The sequence below is a fragment of the Ambystoma mexicanum genome, chromosome 5p (assembly GCF_040938575.1).
Source record: "Ambystoma mexicanum isolate Mex_15411 chromosome 5p, UKY_AmexF1_1, whole genome shotgun sequence".
NCBI classification, from domain to species: domain Eukaryota; kingdom Metazoa; phylum Chordata; class Amphibia; order Caudata; family Ambystomatidae; genus Ambystoma; species Ambystoma mexicanum.
In genome coordinates this window covers 323,361,446-323,380,679 of record NC_090930.1, presented here as the reverse complement: position 1 = coordinate 323,380,679, position 19,234 = coordinate 323,361,446, and the positions used below count along the sequence as shown (strand labels likewise).

Below are 19,234 nucleotides of genomic sequence, written 5' to 3'. Positions count from 1 at the left end.
AACATCTGTGTAAATCCTACCTCCCCATGCATGCTTCTGGTCAGCCTAACCTGTCTGTCTGTGTCTCCAATGCCAGTGCATACATCTATCATTTCTGTTATGGGTATTCGGACACTGTCATCATGTTCCCCTGTTAACCTTTCTCTTGAGCATACTAGCTGTTTCCACCTTACTTCATCCTGGGAGGTCTCTAACCCTCTCTACATATGGTGCTACATCATTGATGTTACATAAGTCGTCCATCAACTGTGGTACCCATTCTTCCATGCTGCCTCCTTTCACCCCTACACCGGTCCCTCTCTCCCATGTCACCCGCTTGGCTTCTGCCGTTCCCGTGGATTGGTGTCTATGTAGCTCCCCCCTCTCATCCCCACTGTTTTACCTTCATTGTTGGATCCCAAGCTCATGTTACTGCAAAAGTCATCTACGAAGCTCAGCCTTCTAGTTGTCGTGTCTGTGTTGGGTTTCAAGCTAATGTTGATATCTCGCAAGTCGTACCTGCTTCCTCTCCCCCATGCTCCTAGACTTGTTCTGTTCTGTTTCATGGTACTCCTACTCTGTATGGTAGTGATGTCTGGTTCTGCTCATCCGCCCCCTCCAGCTCTGTCATTTCCCCGACCCACTGTCCACTGCGTCTTTACAGGCCTTATCGCTCGCTCATCCTCCTCCTTGCATGCGCATTCCCATGCCAATCTGTCCACCTGAAACTTTCTTTGTTCCCTCTCACTCAACTTGCGAGTCTCTTCTCTTTCTCTCTGCATCTGCTCCTTCTCTTCCTCTCTTTTCCTCTACCTATCCTCTCTTTCCAACCCCTCTTCTCTTTCCTTCTCCTTTCTGTCTGTTTCCTCCATTCTCTCAGCCCAATCCAAAGCCTTGCTGCTTCCCTTCAGACCTTCCCTTGCTCCTCTGGCTCTCCATCTGCCTTCCCTTCCAACTTCAGACAAATCTATCCCCCTCACCACTTGTTTGTTGCCATGGTCCCTAGCCCCTCCTTCGTGCCCTTCTGCACCTCACTGTTAGTTACTCTCTCAGTGGTTAATTGCTCTGCACCTCTTTGCCCCTCTTCCCTAATGTAGGGTGGTGGTTTATATGTCGGATTGGAATACCCCTCTGCTGCTCTTAATTCTCATAATGGGTAGATCCCCTGCTCATTGTTGGTGTCATCGGACACCAAGCTCGGAGGCATGTGTGGGGGAGCGGAGGGTGGGGCCGTGGTCTCTGCTCCTCCTGCGGGCTCAGCATCCACTAATACCTTGCTGTGACCCCCTCACCCTCTTGGAACATCCGTCAAAGCTCAAATATAGCCATGCGGTTTGCTAGCTTCTTCCCCTTGTATGTGAGTCAGAAGTGACTGTTGCGCATCTTTGGAGAAACTTCTGCAAGGTGGCCATGGTTTAGTTAGCTCCCTTTCTGTGCTTTTAGAGCATTCTATGCTATACTTGCATATTTTATTCTTGGAGGATGGGAGTGTCTTACACATGTGCTGTAGTGGAGTGTCACCCGTGCACTTCCCTTGATACATTGCTCTTGCATTTACCTGACCTCAAATTGACGCTTTCGACTGTCCGCTGTTAAGGGAGGAACACAATATAATCACAATGTTATGAATTTAATACAAGCGTCTCTGGCTCCACAACTAGTCACGTGTGCTTCGCGTACTGCCTCTTTACAAACTCGCTGCCTCCCCAGGCATACCCAAAATCTTGTGCACGACAAGCTCAATTTTTCCAATGCTAGCTCCTCACTGCTTCATGCTATCCATGTCCTATGAACAAACCTACAGGGCGCCGGACCATTTTGTTAAACAAGATAGTGTTCAACATTCAAATATCATGTGCACACTGTTATAGCCTGTTACCCCAAAATACACAAAACCCCAAAACGAACCCCACAGCTGTGTTCCTGCCTCCAGGCAGAGTATACAACTATTCTCTTGTGTTCGACCTGTACTTGCTGCAATACTTATCAAATAATACACCTTTTCCTGAGGCTTAACCAGTCAAATCACCTTCCGCAATCTCGGTCAGCTCCCTTGCTAAACCTAACTGGGATACCATCATCCATGACCTGAGCTACAAAGCCCAACTCACAGGAAACCATTATTTACATAATTCTTTCATCCGTGCTTTCGAGTCAATAGTCTAGGATGTTCACCAGAACCGTTTACCTGTAAACTCAAATGTGCCCTAACCACAAATAGTGACATCTACCTCAGCTCCTGTCCCTACTAAAGTTAATGATGCTTAACAACACTTTGATGATACTCGACAGTACTAGACAATACTAGATAGACTCCCTCGCACCCACAGTTGCTGTGTGACTGGATCAATACTGGGTCAATACTTACACTCCATGGTCTGCTGGAGCTGCTCGGGTACCACGTCTCCCAAAGCTGCCACTTCCCCTTCCTGGTCTGCCTGGACTCCTCGCTGACTTCGGCCATGATATTCTCCAAGCTGGCTGCTGACATTCTTTCCACGGGTACGTGTTCCCTTTCTTTCTCGAAATATGCAAGGGTCCTGCAGCCTCTCAGCCTCTCCGGTTCTGAGGCAGAGGACACGGCTTTGTGCTGGGTTGGCACAGCCAACCATGAGCTCCCCTGTATGCCAGAGCATTGCTGGGGTCCGTGGACTTCGAGGGCCCAACACCCTCCCATAACAAATGGAGGGCTGAGTCAACTGCAAAATAAAACCACAGGGGTCATTACAAGAACACAGGAAGATTCTAGTACATCTCAAAATTACAATGCGTGCTCCCCAGTTTTGTTGTGATATTACGTCACCTCCTGGGCTCTTCCAACAAAAACATATCAGCATGAGGGAATGGGTATCGAGCATTCTATAACCCATACAGTCCCCAATAGATGTTATTTTATTGGTTCTCACATGTCAGGTGGCTGGCCTGTTCCATCCCCAAGAAACTATCTATTACATTGTTGCAGAGTAGTGGGCTTATCATTGGTTATTGCCCCTTGCCATCCACCCCCGGGATTCTAAGCTGTGACTGGTTGGAGCTGATGCCCCCAGGCATGGCACTCGATTGAGTTCTCAGCTAACTGTGCACCTCTTCAAGGTGATATGCACGATTATGTGCCTCTGTTGTAACTTGTGTGCACCACCTTTGCCTATGAGAAACATTCCTTAGGTTTGCAACACTTGTTGCTGTCTGCATCTGTCTTGATGGGTTCAGCTCTCCTTTCTCACTGTTGATGACTGTCCATTGTCACGTCTGGCTGCATCAAGTATTTAGAGACCGCAAATTTAAGCTCTACCACTCCCATTTATGAGGATTTATTCTGTTTCTCTGCAGCTGGTACCTTTTTCATCTGGAGATCGGAATGTTTCCTTGTATCTCTGACCTTGGCTGTGAGCTTTTCTTGCACATCTTGCTCCCAGTGCATCCTGAGTCAGCTCGGCTTGTCTCATATCTCATGTTCGGTGGCTTGAGGCCTGCTGTAATTTTCCTAATCCTTATGCAGTTTTTACATTGTGCATTTTATCCTACGTTCTCTATGGGCTGGCTGTATGTGTTCCGATCAGGTTGCATATACAACCATGTCAAGGTGATTATTCGCTTTAAGCATCAGCATGCTTGCTCAGGAACTCTTGTGCCTTGTGGTTCTGCATTACTGCATCTGGCTAGAGTAAAAATAATAAAAGCAATGACAGTATTTATATATCTCTGTCCTCTAGCTATAGAACTGTGCGCTCATGTTCTTCATGTATACAAGTGTGTGTTTGTGTGATGCAGTGCGGGCTGTACATGTGTTTCATGTCTAACGTTGCTATGTCATGGTGTCACTAATGACGTCAGTATCATGGCTTCTTGGTGCTTGGTCGAGACTGTCCTAAAGGGTATCACCATCCACGATCTCTGTTTCTTCTCCTATACCAGTGAAGATGTGCACAGGATTCGCTCTGTATGGCTGGCTTAGAGGGTACCTTCCAGTGTACTTGTTAATCATTGGTACACTCGGGATTCATCCAAAATAAGATGGTTGGCTGCAAGCATTTTCTGGCTTTTTGCCTCGTCATGAACTTTGGGGGGAAGAGGGTTGGTACCCACTCTTAGTCCCCCCTCTGGTCGACCTGTCGACCACATCCCAATATGTTAATATTTTAGCTCTTGGCTGCGATATCTTCGTTATTCCTCAGAGGAGTCCAAAGTAATTCACATGATCATCAAAGGTCCATTCCATATAACTGCACGCTCCTTCCGGGTTACACCACACCCACTTTCCTTGGTAGTACTTTGCATCGAATGGCTAGTCCAGTTTCATCGCTTCAAGCAGGAACATTTCGCTATTCTGTCTCTCAGCTTTCCTCTTTCCTCCATTATTTTGTCCTTTGCACCTCCTATGTTCACGTCCATCTTCATGTTTAAGTGCTACAGCATTACTCTTGATTTTGCTTCAATGCTAGAACAAAAAAGGCAACATTGTACCTGCTAAAGAGTGCAATTATGAAAGGAAATGGATCAAATGTCACTTTGAAAACAGATTTATGTGCCCTATTGTAAAATGCGAGCTGTTGAAACACATTGTGTTCAAACACATTGCTCACCTTGTTGAGAAGATAAGTCCCTTTGATATATTTTTTTCTTTTCTTGGTGCAACCTAAATATCAGACTGAAACAGTAATATGTGAATTTAAATATATAATTGTTGAACTTCATGGAACTAAAACCAAAGTAATTTAAACAAATTTTGGCTGTAGTGATGTGCTTTCACAAAGCGATTTGTAGACTCAGGGCCCAATTCACAGAAAAGTTTGCACGGATACCGCAAAGTTCCCATGCCGAAATCGATTTTGCGTGGCCCTATGCGCAACGTTTCCAATGTGGGGTCTTCATGGAATCCAAATCGCAAAGCTAGCCGACCCGCAAAGAAAACCGAGCTGCGCGAGGAACTCCCACAACACGCCCCCATGCAAACCAACAACCTAGCCATAGATCAACCTTTACGCAAATCTCTGCATCCACCTTTGACCCACCATCCAGTATCCCACGCTCCAAGTCCTATGCATGCCAAAACCTATGAAAATTGTGTTTTGAAACTGGAAAAGATCGCCGCCAATCTACTTTGCCTGTGTCAGTGGTGGAACAGGAGACCACACTGCTGAAACCTGTCACTGGGCTGCCAACCAAGGAAAAATGGAAACTGCATGAAAGGCAGTGGTTTATTGCAAGGAAACCCAGAAATTGCTCTGAAATCCTTTTTTTCTTGATCCCTGAAAATACAAAATAATGGTTCAAAACAACAGAAAACATCCAACATCCTTGCTGGGTGTTACCCACCACTTCATTTAAGGAATCAATATGAGCACACAATGTCAGGAAAAGCAGAATCTATCAGAATATCCACATTAAAAAGTGTGCTTGCCTGTGAAAATCGGTCAAAATATGGGCGCAGTAGCACCGGCTGCCTGTATGACAGCGGTCAGTAATTGCATTAGAAGCTCAAACTTGTGCAGTTAAAACTATTGCAACTATTTAATCTCTATGTTTTAGAGAATGGAAGGAGAGTTCTGTTTGCCTGTTTTAAAATTGTAGATTTATTTTTATCAAAGAAAAAATTAACAAAGTGAGTTTTAAAGTAACCTGATGCCAAAAACTACTAAGCAAATTCCCCAGCTTGCCCCAACAAAAGGCACCTCTCCTGCTTCCCACCAAAAGCCAGGAAATCACATTCAGGTGTTGATGAAGAGGGGAGGAGATTTGGGCTGCTGCTCCTGGGAGAGACAAATGACTTCCTTGGCTGAAAGGATATGCAGATTGCAAGTGTCCACAGTAGCCCCTGCCAGAGAAAGAAGGCGGAGATTGCTCTTGAGCCACCAGAAACTTTGGGGGTGGGAACAGACATTTTTGTTGATTCTCAAAGCACAGAAAGTATATTTTTGAAAAGGACTGACAAAGCACTGTGCGAATTTTTAAAAATTGTAAAATTACAGTATTGTTAATGTGAATTTTTTGGGGCACGTTTTAAAAGGACTCAGAACTCTGTGTGATGTTCTAAGAAGGTGTTGTGAACAGTTGGGTTTTGTAGCAATTGTATTGATGTCAGAAGTATGAAACTTCATATGATTATGCCCCAATATCATGCGCACATATGTATACAATTGTGGACAAATCAGACAATTGTGTCCTGGACAAAAGTGTGAAAATGTTGACAAATCCAGGCCCAAGCTCTCACAGCAACGGGGCTTGGATGAATACTTGCTCCACAAACTATGTGACATAGCTATGCTATTGCTATCAAGTTTGTAAAATTGTAAATAGGTATCATATGAAAAGTAGATTTCATATGCAAAAACAAAGGGGAGGTTTCTCCTGCAACTTAAACCATATTGTCATGATGACACTCTGTTGTCTTCTCCAATCAAGGGAGAGGAAAGACCCTAGCCAATGGAATACCTAGGGGGTGTTCCTAGGATAATTCAGCATTCCCACCCCTTTAGGAAACACATAAATAGAGACAGTTTATGACCTAGACACACACACATTCACCCACCAACCGATTGGTGATGGAGCACTTTGCAAGAGAAATCCATATTCCAGACTCCAGACTCCAGAAACTTTGAAAGCAGAAAGGCCCATTTCCAAAGCTGAAACATTCTCAGCTTGGCCTTTCAAAATCCAGAAACCAGATTTTACCCCAGACCTCTAAGGGGAACCAAAGAACCGCCTGGTTGTGCTGTAGCTGCTTTCCTGCTAAGAATTATTGCCAGAATTCAAAGATCCAACCCAGTAGAGCTGTGCTGTGACCAGATAGCTGTGAACCAGAACCAGAGCTCGTGAGATCCAGTCCAGTCCCACCGTGCAGTGTCCATACCGCCTTACTGATTGCAGAGCAGAGCGCCTTGAGTCCAGTCTGGTGTGCCTAGCAGAATTCCTGTCCAGAAATCTTGACTGACCTTAATCCCTGACGGTTCGGTCGAAACATTGGTAGTGAGTATCCATAGCGTATGATTGTCACTAGCATATGTATTCTCCATAAGTCATCCCTATCCAAACCCATCCTCTCTTATATCCAGACTGCATTGTTAGAAATTATTTTTGTGTTGCCTGAACTCTTTCGCTTATCCTATAGTCCTTTTGTAATAGTAGTGTTAAAATCATCGTTGCGCTGATATATATTTTCTGAAGAAAGGCGAGCGTCAAGGCAGGCAAAACCAACCAGAGATATCCTGGGCTGGTGGCTGTGCTGTCGTGTAGTTTGCATCTTCACAGTCTACCGCTAGTATAAAGAAACTTTGTTTGTGATTTTAAAAGCACATTCTTGTTTTGCAATTTTGCCTCTTTCTGAAAAAAACGGCCTCCACAAAAACCTTCATAACTTCTTCACTGTTTATGCTAGAAACGAAATTTAAGTGTCTACTTGAAGCTAACATCCTAAGCCTTCCAGAACTCAACTCCTTATGGTTTCTATGCAATCGCGCTTACCGCGCGCGGAAAAGATTGCAGCAAATTTTTCGTTTGGCTCAAATCTTCAGATTCTTCTGAAGAGGCCGGGATGTGCTGGGATGTGCAACGGCTGCAGATCATGCTGTCCTCACGCCGCTCTCACAGACTGGGCGTGGAGGACAACATCAAGGGCTGACAGGCTAATCTGAGGTGTCTGCAGGAGTCCATGCACGCAGATATTAGGGCACAGAGAAAGTTCCTGAGGCATGAGATGTTGGCATCTCGCAGAACGAATCACTGTCAGATGGAGAGCTTGAGGACTGCACTGCATGAGGAACTCTCAGCCACAAGGAACCCTCAGCCATGAGAAGATGGATGCCCTGAGGCAGACACTGTCCCAGGAACCCGATGCATCATGAGTGAGCTCGCATACAGACTCTGTAGCTATTCATGAGGAAGCGTATTGTGACCTCACCGCCATTGGGATGCTGGTGAATGCTTTAGTGTCACGACTGGCTCTGGCCGATGAAGACCAGGCCTTGGATCCATCACCACAACCACCTGCAGATCAATCGCAGGATGGGGGGCCCAACACACCCATGCCTCCTCAACCACTGTTGCCATGGTGTCCATGAGCCCATGGAGGCATTTCTTTTTTCATTTTCATTTTTTACTGTTCACTTTTTGTAACCTGACCTGTGTGGTCTGATTTTTGTTTTCCATGACCCCTTGATGGGGAAGGGCCATTTATTCTTGATGTTTAATACCACTGTCCATGATGGAGGCATATGTTTTTTCCCCCATTCCAAGATGGACAAATATTTATTTTGTTTTGGCTTGAGAGATGTGCTGTTGCCCTCTCAATCAATTGATGAGTGCATTACTGGAGATGCAGCCATGCACAGGGGGGAGGGATCACCTGCCATGGTTCCCTTGGGCACAAGAGTATGGCATGTGCAGGTAACAATGGGTTGATGGACATTTTCCACACATGTGCTCTAGACATAATTTGGTACTATGGCTGGTGACATGCCATGTCCCGTGTTGTTGCAGTGATACTGATTCGTCCAGTGACTGCACTAATTGGATGTCTGCCCTGCACCCTTTTGCCTCCCTACTCCCCATACCCTCTTCCAGGCACTGGTCATCCTTTCACAAACGTGGAGGTACAGTTTCCGGTGGAGGTGATGACCAAATCGATCAAGGCAGCTAAGTATGAGCACAGTCTCTCATGTTATATCTGTATTAGTCGTCACCTCAATATTTGCATGCATTCTCACAACTTTTCTTACTGGGGGTGTTAGGTTTGAGTCATGGTAAGTGTCAGTGCAGATGTGTGTTCACCCACCTGCATGTGGTGCATCGTCCACTCTGCCAACTTCTGTTCACCTGTTGTCACTGTAGGTGTTGCCAGTGTACCATATGATCCACGCACACTTACTGGGACAGGCACTTCAAGGGTGTGTATTCTGTTGGAAGGTGATTGTACAGCTGCATATTGTCCTCGTGTCCAATTACAGTGGTGTCCTACAGGGGGAGGTGGGGTTGTTGCAGTGTATGGGCATGTGGTTGGAAGCACTTATTTTCAGGGAAGTTGTGGACATGGGTCTCTTTTAGGTTTCAATGGCAAGGTGATTTTTGCATGTTGTTTCCGTGAGTTGAAGCTGCTGATTTATTTTTTCAGTATGCCCTTCTGCATCGCCCACTTTTCTTCTTCGACACCACTGACATGTGCCAGGTTTCCATCTATGTGGCTTCTATGCTCTCTGACCATGCTGGTTTTTGTTCATGTGTTTCTGTGTCTGTCTTCCTTTCTTGCCCACCTTCTCACTGCCCACAGCCACTGTAAGGCTCTACATGTCTCTCCTCAGCTCCACACCAGCCAGTCTCCTCCTTGTACCGTGATGTCCCCAGCACTCTCTCTCTACACTCCACTGCTATACATTCATCAATCAGTGTCCTGTCTCACTCTTGCCCTCTGTCTTCTTTCTTATCAGCTACCACACTTGTACTTCCACTCCCAAGACCATCTTCTCCTCACTTGATTTACTTTTCCTCCCCTGCATCCGTGGATGACCCAAAGGCACACGTGACACCTGACAGTGGGTGTGCAGTACTTGAATGCCTGCAAACAATGTCCCCACTTGTGGCCACAACCCGGCGGGACTGACGCCTGTTACCAGGGTGCATGTCGTGCTGTGCTAGTAATCTGTTTCCTTCGCTGCCAGTGATTTATCGGTTGGTGAGTTTTGCTGGTGGTATGTTGACAGTTGAGGAAGCTTGGTTTGTTGTACTTCCAGATGGTGACACTGGATGGTCCATGGCTATTTCCTTGTTCAGTACAGGTGTTGCCATGGCTGTCCAATGTCTTTACATTGATGCAATGCATGTCTTTGCAAATTCAGAATGTTGTTTCAGGTTGGATGCTGTGGATCCCAGGCAGGTGGGTACCTTGTGCAGATAAGTTAAATGCACTCACGGTTGTGGTATTTTTGGTGGCAATGAGTCTGGCACTGTGTGGGTTGTATTTTTCATTTCCTTGTACTGATGTGAGCAGGTCTGGCTTCATGGGTGCGGGTATACATGATGTTGGTTGACTGGTGGTAGTATGCTTGCTGTTTTTACATGTTAATCTGGGGGGGGGCACTGGTTGCGGGGGTATTGTTGTGAGGGTGGCTGTCAATGTAGGGTGTTTATTGGTGTGTTGTCATGAGGATTGTCCATCCAGCTGCATGGGTGTTGGGACACATGGTGATGGGAGTCTAGTGTGTGATTGCTTGCAGTTATTGCATGTGTGTTGCCTGCTGCACAGCTTCCCGTTACCCCAGCTGTTCATGTCATGTCTGCCCACACTGGAAGTCCACTGTTTGTATTTTGTATTTGTATTTCATTATATTTTATATAGCGCTTTTTACCAAAGCGCTTCACAAAGAACAATCAGCAGTACAATAAAATCAGCATAAACAATTGTGTTCAAGATCAGCCAGTAACAATCAGACAGGTGACTGAAGTAAGTGACTTTTTAAGGAAGAGCGAAACAGAGAGTAGGAGGTTATAGACCAGAGAGACAGAGGAAGGAGATTCCAGTGAAGAGGGGCAAGCAGTTGAAAAGATTGAAAGCAAGATTGTGCACCAGGGGCAGGAGGAACAGTAGGTAGGAAGAGTTCAGCAGAGAGGAGAGGCAGAGGAGGAGAATAGAATGAGAGAAGAGAAACAAGATAATCGGGAGCAAGACCATAAAGAGATTTGAATACTAGACAGAGGAAATTGAATTTGAGCTGAGAATGAAAGGAAAACCATCCAAGAAAGTCAAGAGAAGAGGATATTGAGTCACGATAGGAAAGTAAACTGAATGAGTGAATGGCAGAATGATAGATTGATCTAAGAGGGGCTAGGCGAGAGCAAGGAAGACCAAAAAGTAGAACAGAATAATAGAAAAGCCGAGAAAAGATTAGTGAAGAAACCAGGAGCTTAGTGGCATGAAAAGTAAGAACAGGGCGAATTTTACGAATATTGTAGAGGTGAAAACGACAGGCGCGAGAGGTGAGTGAGATATGATGGGTGAAAGAAAAATTAGAGTCAAGGTAAAGACTGAGATTGCGAGCAGTAGGGGAAATCAACAGATTTGAGGGAGGAAAGAGGATAAAGGGAGGAGGAGACGGAGGTGGAAGAACATTAGCAGGAAAGAAAAGAACTTTGGTCTTTCCGGTGTTTAAGATGAGAAAATGAGAAGTCATCCATGACTTAATAGGATGAAGGCAAGAAGAAAGAGTGGAATGGATGTCAAGTGTGAAAGATAAGAAAGAGCTGAGTGTCATCCGCATAGAAGTGATGTGACACTCCGAAGGAAGAGATAACAGGGGCAAGAAAGGAGGTCTATAAAGAAAAAAGAAAAGGACCAAGAACAGACCCTAGTGGGACTCTGTGATTGAGAGTGAGAGGAGGAGAGATTTTGCCACCCCAGGATACGGCAAACATACAGTTAAATAGATAAGAAGAAAACCAGGATAGGACAGTACCACGAAAATCAAATGAGGAGAGAGAGTCAAGAAGCAAAGAGTGGTCCACCGTGTCGAAAGCAGCAGAGAGGTCAAGAAGAATAAGAACATAAGAGTGTTTCAAGTAGCGAGCAGTAAGAAGAGAGTTAAGTACAGAGGTCAAGGCGGTTTCAGTGGAGTGGCGGGGACGGAAGCCAGACTAAGTGGGGGGAAGGAGAGATATTTCAGAAACAAAAGATGACATTTGTGAATGGACAATATGTTCGAGAAGCTTAGATAGGAAGAGAAATAGGATGAACGTTAGAGACAAGAGAAGGATTTGCTGTAGGTTTCTTGAGAATAAGTATGATGGTCACATGTTTAAAAGCCGATGGAAATGTTGAGTTAGCGAGGCAGATATTGAAGGAGGAGGTGAGGAAAGATACCAGAAGTGGATAGACTTTAGGAATGATTAATGAGGGAAGAGGGTCGCTGGGAGCAGCGGTAGGCTGAGTTTTAGCCCGAAGAAGGGTTACGTCAGAGTAAGATACAAGGGTGAATTTAGAGACAGTGGTAGAGGGTACTGGGAAGAAGAAGGGTTAAATGAAGAAGAAGATAAAATGTCCTGATGTAGAGAGTGAACCTTAGAGGAGAAGAATTTGGCAAGATCTGAAGCAGTTGGGGATGATATAGTGGAAGGATCTGGTGTAGGAGAAGAGAGAAGGTGAGTCAAAGTTTGAAAAATACAGCGAGGATGTGTGGGCTGGCTGTTAAGAAGATCGGAGAAGTAAGTGCGTTTAGCAAATTTGAGGCAATTGTCATATAGGGTATGCCAAAGTAGGTAGACTGATTAGCCAGAGAACGATCTTTGCGGCAGCGCCTTTCGAGGCGACAGAGAAGAAGGCACATAGCTGCGAGCTGAGGAGAAAGCAAAGGTTGGGCAGGTTTGCGAGCGGGGTGAAAAGAGGAGGGAGGATAGAGTTGGTCCAAGCTAGAAACAAGAGAAGAAGAAAGGGTGGATGTGGCTAGAGGGAAGTGAGTTTATGCAAGTGTCATAGAACAGTGATGAGTTAAAATTGCATAGATCACGTCAGAAAAAGGTGTTTGAAGAAGGGAGGAGGATGGTACAGGAAACAAGAGGAGAGACTGGTCTGAGAAGTAGATAGGAAGAGCTGAGACAGAGGATGCACTTCGGCCGCTTCTGGGGGTGGTGTCCAGAGACAAATCCACACTGAGCACACCAATGGGGGTAATTTGGAGGATGCCATATTCACCACAGACACGAGGCACGTGCCATTGGCCTGGTGCTCTTTGGCATGGGAACATGTTACATGCACGGCAGATATTTCGCGGCCTGTTGACTGTTGCTCAGTGCATCCTAATGCCCCCTTCAGTTCCCAGCACATTGGTCCCCATTAAGTCCAGTCCCTGTGCACTCTGCCTTGCATTCCTTTTGCCTGTTCCCTACCCCCTTTTGTGTGGCAGTCTACCTGGCCTCCTTTTCTCATTCCTTCCTCTTATCTGATTTTTTTCTTTTATGCCAGTTGCCTCTCTGCCTTGCCTTCCTGTATGACTGCTGCCTCTTTGACCAGTTGCTTTGTGCCAGATCCTGTCTTCACTGCAATCAATGAGATGTTTGCATTCCAACATCCTGGAATTTCCATCATCGGCTCCCCTGACAATGTTTACCACACTGTCCTAATGCCACGTTAATCAGGGGATACCATTTTGTGGCATTGGGAGTGCTTAGGGGATCCTCGGTTTCCAATCCCTCAGTGATATTTATTTGGGAGTCCTCTCAGTGTCATTCTCACTCAGGCGGATCAGTGTGTTCTGTAATGGCTTAGCAGGTGAGAAACGATGGTCTGGAGGGTTGCCCAGAGTAATGCCAGAGGTTAAGATTGATTCTAATCCTTCTAGCTCTCACCTCTTTGTTTTGCTATAGTCACCCCAAGTTGTCGGGTATGCCCAGACGTGGATCCTGTGCCTTCTGGGCCTAAAGACCCAAGTTACACCTCACTGATGAGGCCCAACAAGGCTGAAACATGTCTGGGGATGCTTGTGGTCTCGTGCAGAAGGGGTGTGACATAGCAGTTTGGGCTGGATGACCCCTTTTGGGTTAGGACAAAGCCTGATTTGCATATGGTCATTCCCCTTCTGTAATGGCTTGGCAGGTGAAGAACAATGGTCTGGAGGGTTGCTCAGAGTAATGCCAGAGATTAATATTGATTCAAAACCTTCTAGCTCTCTCCTCTTTGTTTTGCTATAGTCACCCCAAGTTGTCGGGTATGCCCAGACGTGGGTCCCGTGCCTTCTGGGCCTAAAGACCCATGTTACGCCTCACTGATGAGGCCAAACAAGGCTGAAACATGTCTGGGGATGCTTGTGGTTTCGTGCAGAAGGGGTGTGACCTATTAGTTTGGGCTGGATGACCCCTTTTGAGTTAGGACAAAGCCTGATTTGCATATGGTCATTCCCCTTCTGTAATGGCTTGGCAGGTGAAGAACAATGGTCTGGAGGGTTGCCCAGAGTAATGCCAGAGGTTAATATTGATGATTTGAAACCTTCCAGCCAGCCATCACCTCTCTGTTTTGGGTGGGCAAGGTGTCACCATGTGGTGTAATTGAGTTGTATTTGCCAAAGGTGTGTGGCTCTGACTCCATGGGTGCGGGGACACATGGTGATGAGAGGCTTGGGAGTTCTTATTTGCATTTGCTGCATGGCACTCAGTGGGGTACAGGTTACAGTGGTTGGGAACTTTGTTGCATGTGTTGTGGGCATTGTTGTGGACAATGTTGGGTAACCTCACAACAGACCAACATTGAAATGACAGCCCACTAGGGAAAAGGAAAACTGAAAAACAAAGTTGAGGTGTGCCGGTGTGGTAAGGCGCTGGGTTAGATCTAAATTTGAAACGACAAACTAAAGTCAATGCGACCCTTACAAACCAAATAAGATTGGGTTGCTACATGAAAGAGGGACCAGCAGTCACCTCAAAATCTGCTAATAGATACAAATACTTGAAAAATGTCACCTCTAAATGATTGCACAGCCCTAAGCGAATGGTAAATATCCTGTTCAAATTGAATATGTAACTGGACAACAAATACAGTGAAACAAAGAGTCCAAAGCAATAGATTCTTCAGTCAAAAAATTGCTGTTGAAACAGATTTTATGAGTGATGCAAAAACAAGACTGCCGACACGTGTTTCGACCCAAAACAACAGGTCCTTTTCAAGGCAGGACTGTGGTGTTGGTATGATTCATATACATGCAATACAGCAAAATATTATATAATCATGCCATAAGGATAAGAACATTTGAAATATAAACAAAATTAACCAGCAGAGGAGGAAGAGGGAGCCAGAGTTAAAGAAGAAAAATGCAACCAAGAAAGAAAAAAAGCCCATATGGACATTACATCATGTCAAAGAGCAAAGCAACCATTTCAATGTCAAACATATTCCAAGTAAATAAGGAGTAAATAAAAAACATTTGATTTGTTACCATATGTTGTCGGGCCAAAAATCGCGGTCGAAGTGTCCATATGTGAATGTCCCTATAATGAAAAAAAAAATAATATGTAAAAAAGAGAGAAAACACCATAAGCCTGAATCCTAAATGAATAAACAACTGATGCATTTTAACAATTTATTAATCCCATGTACACGCATAGTGCAAAGGTAACAGACTATTGTGCCAAGGATCAAAATGCTCACCCCTCATGCGCCTCATGGTGGTAAAATGTATTATTACATTGTCACCTGTGTGTGATATAAATGTTAAAATGAATAAATGATTTAACAAATGTTATTCAAACTAAGTTGGAAAACCCAAGCCCTCCTTGGGGGCAGATATATGGGCCAATTCTAAAGTAGTTGATTCTCCTCAAGAATATAAACTGCAAATAACTGAAAAATACATAAACAAAGAAACCCAAAACATGAGTTATCTTGACAAGAGATCGACATATGACTTAAATGGGTTGTCAAAAATATCCAAATGCGTAAAAATAATGGACAGCGATACCTGAAGCAGTCTCTGTTACTGATACATTGTGGTACATTCCCAGAACATGGGAGTTTGTTCAAACGTTGCAACTGCCAAAAAAAGACAATGCATCAAAACCCAATTCCGCAGGTAGGTCAAATAACATAAATATTTGTAAGAATCAGTCTAACAGTGAGATACTCTGAAAGTACTGTCAGGCCCATACTGTAAGTTCAGGGGCTGGTTCCCCACTGTGGCCAGAGTCCAAACGCTTCACGAAATCAGTGTTGTGCAGTTCATTCCTTCTGTGTTTAGAGAAAAGAACCTAAAAATGTGTCACGTGACTCAGTCATGTGGTTAAATTTAGGGCAAGGAATTATGGTAATGGTAGTCCTTGTATTAAGTGAGGCAAGCGCTTGCATATTGTTTGTGCCCTAGACAATGTCTACATGTTTTAACACAACTATTAAATATTAAATAAAAGTCTAATGCATAATAAGCTGTAATGGCAGTGTGCATGCGAAATAAAAAAAAATTTAAAAAAGTAAAAATTTCAAAAATTGAAAAATCTAAAATCTCTGGAATGTTTAATGACGGCGAGGGACGGATGAGCAATTTGATACTGGCAAAGATTCATGACGGTCTTGGTTGTTTAAATTTGACTAGATGTAAATACATGAAAACAAACAAGGAATAATGAAAATGCAGTTGCTGCAAGTATAGGAAATATGCACCAGCATTTGTTTAAAGCATTAAAAAAATACATTTAGTTCCGTGTCCGTGTTGAGACCAAGACTGGTACAACGAAGTTTGCAAATGGTGCGTGCCTCAAGCTGACGTAAAAGTAATTGACGGTCCCCGCCTCTTGGGTGGGAATGTGCTTGAATGAGCCTGATGAACCTAAGATCTTTTACTGAATCCAGTTGATGATTCTGTTGTCAATGCAGGGCAAGTGGCAGCTTCGGATCTTGGCTCTTCAGGTGTGCAAAATGTTCTCGAATGCGGACTCGCAGTTCTCTTATAGTAGAACCAACATATACTTTGCGGCGTACGCATAAAATGGCGTACACCCCAAATTTCGATTTACAATTGATAAAATCGGAAATGTGAATTGACAAACCATGGTGGCAACTGAATGTATTTTGGATAAGAGCATATTGGCAAAAATTGCATAGACCACATTTGAAAAAACCAACAGGTTTGGGTGGAAGCCAAGTTAAAGGCTGTGCATGAGTAGGCTTTGGTTGTAAGAATGAAGGGCAGAGTTTGTTGCGCAATGTTTTGTTACGAGTAAAGATGAGTTTGGGTGTAGCCGAGACATAAAGCAAAAGGTCTGGGTCAAGTCTTAACAAATGCCAATGTTTGCTTAACAGGCGATAGAGCATGAAATAGTCTTCTGAATATTTCGTTATGAACTGTACATACTCCAGACTTGGTCTGGTGGGTTCTTTGTTCGTAACCAACGTCTGATCCTGAGTGAATGTGTTGATACGGTTGAACCCTTGCTTAATGCATTGACTACTGTATCCACGTTCATGGAACCTCCGACTAATCATGCGACACTCATGTTGAAAAGCCATGTCAGTACTGCAATTACGTCTCGCACGATAGAATTCTCCAAATGGGATGTTAGAGATGACAGATTTTTTATGGCAGCTAGATGCATGCAACATAGCATTAACTGCGGTGGGTTTCCGAAAGGTTTGAGTTTGTAGTTCACCATTCACAATGTCAATCTGGAGATCAAGGAATTCCATAGACTCACATGTCCAGAAAATTCTATGCCAAAATTTACATACAAAAGGAGTAGCCATGGGTGCGAAATATGCCCCTCCTTTGGCTAACTTATTCATGTTTTTTTTTTAGGACAAACACATATACACAGACCACCCATATAAACAGAATCTCATAGTATGGAGACGCTACATAGATGACGTCCTGGTCATTTGGAATGGGACGTCTTCGTCCTTTGCTAATTTTTCTGAACATCTTAATCGTAATAATTGTGGCATAGAATTTTCTGGACATGTGTGCTCATACATTACTTGTGTCTCTCGCCAGTCACCTCTACACACATGATTTTTCCCACCCCCAATGCCCACTCCTGTGCACTCCCCACATGTTATTGTCCATTCCACAATGTGTGTAATTTGGGAGGGGCTGGGATCGGAATGTGCTTGAAATGAATTATGTTGTTTCCATTTGCTATGACTGGGTTGGTGGTTTGTGCATGTTATACTATGTCTAGTGGACACACACAGTTTTTCTCTCCTAGACACACATTCTCAGCTTATTGTTATGGGCATGGAGGAAATGCCCCAATTTGTCATTGAATGGCCCCAAAGCTGTGGCCTCACTGTGTATGCTCCACTGGGACAGGTTTTCACGTAAAGCTTGTTTGCACCAGCTTGTTGCGTGTAGCCTCTCCCTGTGCCCTTTGGCCAACCAAGGGCAAGGGTGATGCATGTGGCTGAGAGTGATCTCACTCCTGCATATCAACTGCTCCAGATCTGTGTGGCTACATTGTACAGTACACATGCTGCGACAACTATTTTGCAGACTACTGGTGAGGCATATAGCAATACCCCAACCGAATGGTCTAGGGAGTGGAAACGTGGCTTAAGCACTACAAATGTGCACTGCACTATGCCCCCTGTGGCCACATGTGCAGCATTATATCTTACCGCGGCTGGTGTGGCAGGATTGATTCCTGTATGGCGTCATCATGAACGGTGATAGCTGGTATGCATTGTCCCCTGAAAATGTTAACATGGTTGTTATTGGCACTTCTTGTCATGGTCTTCTGTTCACTGTGTGATGTGCATGCATGTGTGTGCCAGTTCATACTCACCAATGAGCCAGGTGTTGCCATATTTTCCCAATGCCAGGTCCCGGTAGAGTGCTGACTGGCAGTAAATGTAGCTGTTATTCGTGCTGCCTGGGAAATTGGCATTGAGTTGCATGATCACTCCTTTTGCGTCACAGACGACCTGCACGTTGATGGAATGCCAGTGCTTGCGATTGCGGTATATGTGCTCCATCATTTGGGGGAGCCGAAGCGCAACATGTGTACGGTCGATGGCTCCAAGTGCACCGTTTAGAAATCCCGGGCACACTCTTTGCCTTTTCTCCAGTGTTCTCGGTATATATATGTACCTATGCAGGCATGCATGTGATGTAATGCAGGCCAAGACCAGGTGGATATACAAAAAACAAGTGTACCTGTAATGCTACTGGTCCTCCAGGTAAGAGTCAAATAAACAGAGAAAAATAGACTATAGCTATAAGGTTGGAAAGAGGCTTACTCACACAATTCTCACAAAAATATAAATGTATTACAAGAATATAATGATTACATTCATAGTACTGTATTCACATACAAAATACAAATACACATTTCCTATTTGAACACAAATCGAACACCACTCATTTCACTCTACTATACATTCACATTCTCTCAGTTATACATAGCACACACATATTGCATAATTGCCTCGGTTATAGACTCTATATAACCATCTATCCACACAATTAATTCAACTGTTCCTCCACACCATTCTGTTAAACAGCAAAATTAGCTTTTCAACTTATCGACACGTGTTTCAGTCGGTGTTACAGGCTTCTAATGTCGCCCTCTATTTGCCCAACCTTCTTCAGGACGGTGGTGGGGCTCAGATACTTCCTCACCCGTAGAACTATGGAGTGTGAGATGTCATCTAAAAACAATAAAAACCATACAACCTCATTAGCAGATGGATCTAGCCAACCTCATTATTTTACATCACAACACAAATCAATTGTGTGTGTAATTCTTTCACAATTACACTCACCTCCAATTTAAATCATGGTGGTAGTGCAAAACAAGG

General features: G+C 44.4%; 1 long non-coding RNA gene across 1 annotated transcript in view; it reads right to left on the bottom strand.

Moving 5' to 3' along the window:
- Window positions 1–19,234, bottom strand: part of LOC138481645 (uncharacterized) — a 306,558-nt gene that overhangs the window by 79,770 nt on the left and 207,554 nt on the right. The window contains exon 2 of the long non-coding RNA XR_011274307.1: window positions 14,886–14,937. This is a non-coding gene — a long non-coding RNA (uncharacterized lncRNA). The remainder of the gene's footprint in view (window positions 1–14,885; window positions 14,938–19,234) is intronic.